This window comes from Chiloscyllium punctatum, chromosome 33 (assembly GCF_047496795.1).
Source record: "Chiloscyllium punctatum isolate Juve2018m chromosome 33, sChiPun1.3, whole genome shotgun sequence".
Lineage (NCBI taxonomy): Eukaryota > Metazoa > Chordata > Chondrichthyes > Orectolobiformes > Hemiscylliidae > Chiloscyllium > Chiloscyllium punctatum.
The window spans coordinates 27,004,659-27,014,222 of record NC_092771.1 but is presented as its reverse complement, the minus strand read 5'-3'; positions in this window follow the sequence as shown (position 1 = coordinate 27,014,222).

Sequence of the window (9,564 nt, the reverse complement as noted above, 5' to 3'; positions counted from 1 at the left end):
GGCTTTTCACCCTATCCATGCTTCATGATTTTATAAAATTCTATAAAGGTCCCCCCTCAGCCTCCGACAGCCCCAGCTTATTCAGCCTCTCCCTATAGCTCAAATCCTCCAACCCTGGCAACATCCTTGTAAATCTTTTCTGAACCCTTTCAAGTTTCATAGCATCTTTCCTATAGCAGGGAGGCCAGAACTGAATGCACTATTCTAATAGTGTCCTGTACACCTGCAACGTGACCTCCCAATTCCTAAACTCAATGCTCTGACCAGTAAAGGAAAGCATACTAAATGCCTTCTTCACTATCCTACAACCTGCGACTCCATTTTCAAGGAACTATGAGCCTGTACTCCAGGTCTCTTTGTTCAGCAACACTCCCCAGGACCTTACCATTACGTGTATAAGTTCTGCTCTGATTTGCCTTTCCAAAATGCAGTACCTCACATTTATCTAAATTAAACTCCATCAGCCACTCCTTGGCCCATTTGCCAATCTGATCAAGGTCCTGTTGTACTCGGTGGTAACCTTCTTTGCTGTCCACTGCACCTCCAATTTTAGTGTCATCTCCAACCTTACTAACGATACCTCCTATGCTTACATCCAAATCAATTATAGAAATGACAAAAAGCAGTGGACTCAGCACTGATCCTTGTGGTACACTGCTTGTCACAGGCCTCCAGTCTGAAAACAATCCTCCATGACCAGCCAATGTCAAAGGGCAGATAAATCCCTGGGACCTCTAAAGGGGAATAATCTCCAGGACCTGATCAGGTGTATCCTAGAACTCTGAGAAGCTAGGGAAGTGATTGCTGGGCCCCTTGCTGAGGTATTTGTATCATCGATAGCCACAGGTGAGGTGCCAGAAGACTGGAGGTTAGCTCATGTGGTGCCACTATTTAAGAAAGTTGGTTAGGAAAAGCCAGGGAACAGTAAACCAGTGGGCAAGTTGATGGAGAGAATCCTGAGTGACAGGATTTGTATGTATTTGGAAAAAACAAGGACTGATTAGGGAAAGTCAACATGGCTGTGTGTGTGGGAAATCATGTCTCAAACTCGATTGAGTTTTTTGAAGAAGTAACAAAGTGGATTGATGAGGGCAGAGCAGTGAACATGATCTATATGGACTTCAGTAAGGCATTCGACAAGGTTCCTCATGGGAGACTGATAGTTAACTGAAGAGAGCTGTGAAGAAGCAAAATAAAGGCTATATAGTGCGTTTAAAGTATTAAATCTCCCTGAGGTGGTTCACAGGAACATAAAAAACACTTAAGACAATATTAAGGTGATGACGAAATGCTTGATTGAAAAAATAAGGTGTATCTTGAAGAAAAATGAAGTCACGAGGCAGAGAGAGGAAATGCTGGACCTCAAGGTCTAGGCAACTGAAAGCAAAGTCACTCAAGGTGGTGCAATGACCAGAGATATGCAAAAGGCCAAGGTTAGAGGAGCACAGAGCTCAGGGGGTTGTGGGGCTGGTGGTGTGATGGAGTAGCTCAGTGGTTAGCACTGCTGCCTCACAGTGCCAGGGACTAAAGTTTGAATCCACACTGTGTAGAATTTGCATGTTCTCCCCGTGTCTGTGTGGGTTTCCCATGCATGCTCTGGTTTCCTCCCAGTCCAAAAATGTGTAGGTTAGGTGGATTGGCCAAGCTAAATTGCCCATAAGTGCCCACAGATGTGTAGGTTAGGTGGAATAGCCATGGGGAATACAGGATGACGGGGACAGGGTAGGGGATGGGTCTGGGTGGGATGAACATAGGAGGGTCGGTGTGGACTCAATGGGCCGAATGGCCAGCTTCCACCCTGAAGGGATTCTGTGAAATGACTGAGGATGAGGAGTTGTTTGTTGGAAAGACAGCTTGAGGAACTCATTGGAGCAGAAGGAGAGAGCAGGGAGGCTGTTGGGTTTTGGAAGGAGCAATCAAGTCTGAGAAAATTGCTAAAGAGCAGGGAGGCTCCAGGAGTACTGATGGGTTGGAGCAGTGACTTTGGAGAATAGAGTTCTTGGAGGGACTGACAACAGAAGAGAAAGGGCCTTTGGAGATGGGCAGGCAAGTCTGAGATAAACTAAAAAGTCAGAATGGATTGAAAGCTTCAGTTTGAGGGCAGCAGCCAAATGTACTTGCCTGTACATTGTAAGCCTATTTGTCTGCATACTTAGATTCAAAATGTACAAACAAATAAATTCAAAATATACAGGCAAATAACTCAAGGGAAAGTTCAAATTATATAGGCCTTCGCAATAAAAGACTCATTATCAATGAAATCTTGAAAGTAAACAGAGAATAGGAAACAGATGGAAGATAATAAAAAAAGGACTGACTTACAATCAGAGGCACCATTCTGAGACTCCCCCATGGTGAGTTAGCTCTCTGGACATCATGGAAGAGGGTGTGCAACAGAGAGGGAGCGAACCAAAAGCTGTGGACACACTAGTCCAAATGACAGAGAAAGCAGGCATCGAGGTCCCATAGTCAGCTTTTCAGGAGCAAGGGAGGAAGTTAAAAAAGTAGGACTTCGAAAGGCAGTACTCATTCCCAGTGCCACACATTAGCCAGACTAGTAATAAATAGGAGGATTCAGAGATTCAATGCATGGCTTCAGCATTGAGCAGGAGAGGGGCTTCAGATTCTTGGGGCATTGGGATCATTTCTGGGGCAAAAGGCACAAACTCTAAAAGGACAGGTTGTACCCCAACAGAACTGAGGCCTAGGTCCTCAAGGAAACCTCATGGGAGGGGTGAGGAGAGTTGAACTAACTGGGAGAGAGATGGGCACCATTATCAAAAAAAATTTTAAAAAACAATAAGTTGCATAAAATTAAAATATTAGGCATTGCCCTCGTAACCTCCGGTTCCTTTGTTAATCAAAAAAAAATCAAACTCAGCTTTGAATAAATCTAAAGACTCAACCTCCACTATGTTCTCCGGAAGAGCGTTCCATGATCTAATGGCCCGTTGAGAAAAAGCACTTTGCTTTGTTATTGTTTTCAAAGGGAGATCTCTTATTCTAAAACTATGATCACTGTATCGCAGTATATGTGAATAACAAATCAAATTTTAAGAAATCAAGACAAAAAACATCACCGGATTTTAGTCTCTCCCAAGAGGAAACATCTATCTACTCGATCACGTCTCCTCAAAATCTTACGCTTCATTTTGTCAAACCTCCAATGGATAGAAGTCCAACCTGTTCTTAGGCTTAGACCTTCCACTCTGGTATGAGTGAAGTGAACCATTTCTGCCTTGCATCTAAAACAGTTAGGAATGTAGGAGCAGGCCAATCGGTCCATCAAGCCTACTCCTCTATCAATCTCTACCTTAAACAAACTCAAAGACCGACCTTCCACAGCCCTCTGAGGTAGGGGATTCCAAAGATTCACCACCCTCTGATTATTAATAATAAAAAATTCCCTATCCTGGTCTTAAAACGGTATACCATTTATTTTTAAAATGTGCTTCTTGATTTTAGACTTTCCAACCAGAAACATCTGACCTACATCTACCCTGTTTATCTCAAAGTATGTTGTAGGTTTCAATAAGATCACCACCTCTCATTCTGTGAAGCGAGGAGGATACAGGCCCAGTTTACCCAATTTCTCTGCCTAGGACTAACGCACCATCCTGGGAACGTGTCTGGGAAATCTTCAATAAAAACAAAATACTGTGGATGCTGGAAGTCAGACACAAACGGAAATAGCTGGAGAAACTCTGCAGGTTTGGCAGCAATGGTAGGGAGAAAAGCAGACTTAAATGTTCTAAATCCAATGACCATTCATCAAACTCAAAATCTCATTGCACTCTCTCTATGGCAATAATATCTTTCCTCAGATAAGGAGACCAAAATTCCACACAACACCCCAGGTATAGTCTAACCAAGGTCCTATACAATTGAAGCAAGACTTACTGCTCCTCTACTCAACTACTTTTGCAATAAAAGTTAACCTACAATTCACCTTCCTAACAGCGTGCCGTACCTGCACGTTAGCCTTTGGTGATTTATCAGCAAGGATACCTAGGCCCCTTTGAACATCTACATTTTCCATCCTCTTGCCTTCTAAAAAATACTCTGCACATCTGTTTCTTCTACCAAAGTGGATAACCTCACATTTTTCTATGTATATTCCATCTGCCAAGTTTTTGCCCACTCAGTAAGCCTATCCAAATCCTCCTGGACTGCTTCACATCTTCTTCAGAACACACATTCCTGCTTAGCTTTATATCATTCACAAATTTTGATTTATTACATTTGGTGCCCAGTTCTAAATCATGGGTATATGCTGTGAATAGTTAGGAAATATTGTAGTTATAACACAGATTAGACTCAAATAAAGGGATATTAAGTAATCCTAGATTCTAGGATATACAATGGAGAAGTTGACCTAATCATATTGTTGCAAGATTAATAATCCAGAGACCAAGGTAATGTTGTGGGTACCTAGGTCAGATTCCCACTATGGTAGATGATGGAATCTGAATTCAATGAAACCTGAATGACCATGAAACTGTTGAGGATTGTTGGGTAAAACCAATCTGGTTTCCCTTTAGGGAAGGGAATACTATCCTTACTTAGTCCGGCCTACATGTGATTCCAGATCCACAACAGTGGAGCAGACTCTAAATGCTCTTTGAGCAATTAGGAATGGACGATATGTGCTGGCTTAGCCAGTGACCCCACAAGTGAATAAATAATATTCAGGAATGATGAAAAGTGCAGGAAAAAAGTTGGTGGCATTAATTAAGGAGAATGTTGTGGTGCTGGACAGACAGAAGTCAAGGACAGAACCTACTAGAAATAAGGAATAAATAAAAAAGTATATTTACATTGGTTACTATATTCTATGGGCCACCAACCAGTGGAAAGATGCAGATGTATACATTTGCAAGGTAATTACAGAGAAATGAAAGGATTATACAGTGATTTATTCTACTGGAGAAACAGTTTCTTGGTCAATCAGTGTCAACTTGCCGACCAATCTGCACTCTTTTCTCCTGTGTGGAAATTGTTGTGATCATTTTAAATTTGGCATTCTTGCATTTGTCCTGATGAGGACAAGATGAGAAGCTTCACAAACATGTCTCTCTTTTCAGCAGGATTTAACTTCTATGCAGTACTACCAAGCAACTGTTATTATAATAACCAACTTAACTTACCCAAATATAGACTGGGATAGCAGCAGTGTAAAGGGCAGAAAGGGGCAAGGAAAATTTGAGATTTTAAAAATCTCACATGTTTCAACAAGGTCATGTCTTGTTCTTCTGAAATGTAGTGAGTACAGGCCCAACTTACTCAACCTTTCCTCATAAGACAATCCCTCCATAATAATTCTAATATTTTCTCTATTGTTTGAGTAAATTGTTTGAGCAGTGGTTGAGTAGTGATTACTCAGTACCACTTTTCTGTGATTTTCCTGAAGTCTTCCCTTCCTCTGTCGTGACTTGTTGCTGCTTTTGGGATGTTACCTATATTCTCTATAATGAAGAGTGATGCAAAATATCTGTTTAATTCATTAGCCATCTCCTCATTCTGCATTAACTATCCAAACTCACTTTGTGGACAACACTAACTTTGTTAGCTCTTTTCCCTCTTAAACATTTGTAGAAACTCTGACTATTTTTTTACATTTCTGGCTAGCCTTTTCTTCTCTTATTATTCTTAAATTAATCACTTGCTTTTTAAAAAATGTGCTGTCAAATCTTCTAACAAGCCACTTGTCCTTGCACAATTAGATTCTTTACCTTTAAATTTGATCATAAAATCTACCCTTCCTGGTTACTCATGGATAGTGAGACAGTTACTTGGAACTTTTCTTACTCACTGGAATGTATAACCTCGGTTGTGAAGAAGCATCTAGACAGGACAATTTGGGACAAAATTAATTCTCATTTGAGCAAATGTGAGTTAATTAAAGTCAGCATGGGTTTTTCCAAGGGCAGTTTGACTTTAACTAACTTGCTGGGGTTTTCTAATGAAGTAACAATGAAGGTTGATGTGATGTACATGGACTTACAAAAGGCATTTGATGAGATGCCACACAGAGTCATGAGCAAAGTTAGAGATCATGGAATGAAAGAGACAGTGTAACATAGATATGAAATTGGCTGAGTCCCAGGAGATAGAGAGTAGTGGTTAATGATAGCGGTAATCCCCAGGAGTTGACATCAGAACTATTGCTTTTCCTTATTTATATAAGTGGCCAAAGCCTTGGTGTTTAAGGCATTATTTTGAAGTTTGCAGCTGATACAAACTTGGAGGCATTGCAAACTGAGGCCAGACTGGCCACTCAAAATGCTGAATTTATAATGGATTTACAAAGACTAGACTATAACTGAGGAATGCTGGGAAACTGAGGCAAACCTTGACCAAAGTGACTGTGCTAATAAACATGCTGCAGAATCCAGACGGGCTGCAGCTACAAACAGACAATATATAATTAACCTTGTAGCTGTAGACCACACTATACACACCCGAATTTGGGTTTGAATAGAGTCAACCGGACTGCCCTCCTCAGGCCAATTGGAAACATTGGGGTGTGTACCAGACACCTTTATTTGGAGGGGGCTATGTACATCCAGCACCTCCAGGAATGGATGTCCAAGGACCACCCTGCTCTCGACATGTCAACGCCTGGTTGGTCTGATCGATCTAATGGAGGGCATTGAAGACCCTCCCAAAAAGCGTGCGAACACCTACAGAGAATAAGAATCTCTGCAACACCACCCTCAGGCGGTAGCTCAAGACCAACTACCAAGAGAAGAGACGACACCCCTGGGACCACCGGGAGAAGATGACTAGATGATCATCGCCACGTGGCTCAAGACCAAGCTCTGGTGTGGTGATATATGATCATCCAGAGTTAAATTAAAGCACAAGATAGTTGATTAGATTTATAGTGTAAATTGTTAGTTAATAGTGTATTTTGTTATTATAGCATTAATTGTTTTAAATAATAATAATCAATGATAATATTTATTTAAGAATTGAGTCACACAGTTTCTTTGTTGTATATTGCTGGCAGGCACAATAGAACTATGAGAAAGATGGTGCAGAACTAGAAAAGCACATAGAAAAGTTGGTGGAGTGGCAAGTGTCAGATGGAATAGAAAACAGAGAAGTCAGAGTAGAGTCAGAGATGTACAGCACGGAAACAGACCCTTCGGTCCAACCCGTCCATGCCAACCAGATATCCCAACCCAATCTAGTCCCACCTGCCAGCACCCAGCCCATATCCCTTCAAACCCTTCCTATTCATATACCCATCCAAGAAGTATGGTGAAGTGATTAATTTTGGTAGGAAAAATATGGAGAATCAAAGTACAATTCTAAAGGGGCACAGAAGTGGAGGAAGTGGGGTGTGTGTGCAGAAATCATTGAAGGTGGTACAACCAACTGGCATTCTAGGTATTTTTGATAGGGGTATAGACTATAAAAACAAAGTTATTTTAATTTAATACAGCTTCAGCTGGAGTAGTTTCCAATTCTGGGTGCCATGTCTTAGGAGGATTGTGAAGACAATACAGAGAGCATAGAAAAGATGTTTGAGAAGTGTTCCTGGGATGAGGAACCTCAGTTATAGTTGAAGGAGTTGAGAGAATTGTAAGATTTGATCAAGGTGTTCAAAATTGTGAGGAGTCTGGACAGAGTAGAGCAGGAAAACTGTTCCCATTACCAAACAAAGACAAGAATGAGCAGGGTCACAGGAAGAATGGCATGAAGTGAATTACTCATTTAGAGAACTGGTGCAGACATGTTGGGCTGAATGGCCTCCTCCCGAGTAACAATTACGTGATACTATGTAAAAACATTATGTAGGTAGGTTGATGCATTATCAAACTTGGTCAAAGCTCAATGGCTAGATTAAGAAGTTAAGGTTAGGACTACAATGCAATATGGAGGGTGTGCTGCACTGTTGGAGGTGCTGCCTTTGGAATGAGATATTAAATCATGCCCTTATCTGCCTGGGGGAAATGTAAAAGATTTCATTGCACTGTTTTGAAGAATGGTGGAACCAGGTGGTCTCCTGGTACCTTTAACAACTTATGTCACTCAATCAACATTACAAAAACAGATAGAAACAAAATACCATGGATGCTAGAAAACAAAGTGAAAACAGAAAGTTGGGTGCACTATTATTTGTCATCAATGTAAATGATTTGAATGAGAATTTAGGAAGCTAGTAGGTTTGAGGATGACACCAAGGTGGTGGTGGAGGAGTGTGAAGGAGGCTATCTGGAAATACAGTGAGATTGTGATCAACTGGGCCCTGGGCTGAGGAATAGCAGATGGGAGTTTAATTTAGATAAATGCAATGTGTTGCATTTTGATGGGTCAACCAGGACAGGGGTTCACAGTCAACACAGTAGGGCCCTGGGGAGTGTTATAGAGCAAAGAGATCTAGGGTATAAGTTCATAGCTCCTAGAAAGTGGAGTCATAGACAGGGTGATGAAAAATGCTTGCTTTCATCAGTCAGAGCATTGAGCATTGGGGCGTCTTATTGTAGCTGTACAAAACATTGGTAAGACCACATTTAGAGTATTGTGTGCAGCTCTGGTCGCCCTTTTAGAGAGAAAGTGAGGGCTGCAGATGCTAGAGATCAGTCAGAGTGGCGCTGGAAAAGTACAGCAGGTCAGGCAACATCCCAGGAGCAGAAGTATCCACGTTTTGTGCATAAGCTCTTCATAAGGAATGGGGAGGGGGGTGGGGAGGAAGATGGCTGGGAAGGTCATAGGTAGATGTGGGGAAGGTAGTGATAGGATTCCAATCTATCACCATCACCTCCAACCTGCATCTACTATGGCCTTCCCAGCTAACTCCCCCCAACCTCACCCTCCTATTTATCTCAGTTCACCCCCCCCCCCCCTCAAAAAAGAAATTCCTGATGTAGGGCGTATTCCCCCGCTGTGCTCATACAGCGCCACACTTTTGGCCTCGCCCTACAATGGAAAGCACATTATTAATCTAGAAGGAGTGCAGGAAAGATTTACTGGGGTGCTACCTGGCCTGGAAGCTTTAAGTTATAAAAGAGAGGCTGGATAAGCTTGTCAAAAATGTTAAGGTAAAAACAATGACTGCAGATGCTGAAAACCAAATACTAGATTAGTGGTGCTGGAAGAGCACAGTCTGATGAAGGGCTTTTGCCGAAACGTCGATTTCGCTGCTCGTTGGATGCTGCCTGAACTGCTGTGCTCTTCCAGCACCACTAATCCAGTATTTGTCAAAAATGTTGTCTGTATTGTCGCGCTTGGGATCTGCGGATGGGATTGATCGGGCTGTGTTGTTGATAGAATATAATACCAGCACTAAAACAAAATCGACAAGCTCTTCCACGTAACCATTAACCCAAAGGCTCACGGTTTGCATTGACCTGGGTTTCCTCGCACACCCTCGGGAGTCGGTACACGTTACAGAGAAGGACAGAGTACTGTACTTACATTCTGTTCGGGGGGTGGGGGTGAGACTGACACAGGAGGCACCTAAAAGAAATACCAAACGTCCACAGTTAAAAGTAACAGCAGCGCCAAAGTGGGCCTTAACTTACAACGCGAACAAAATACAGATCAACAACAGTG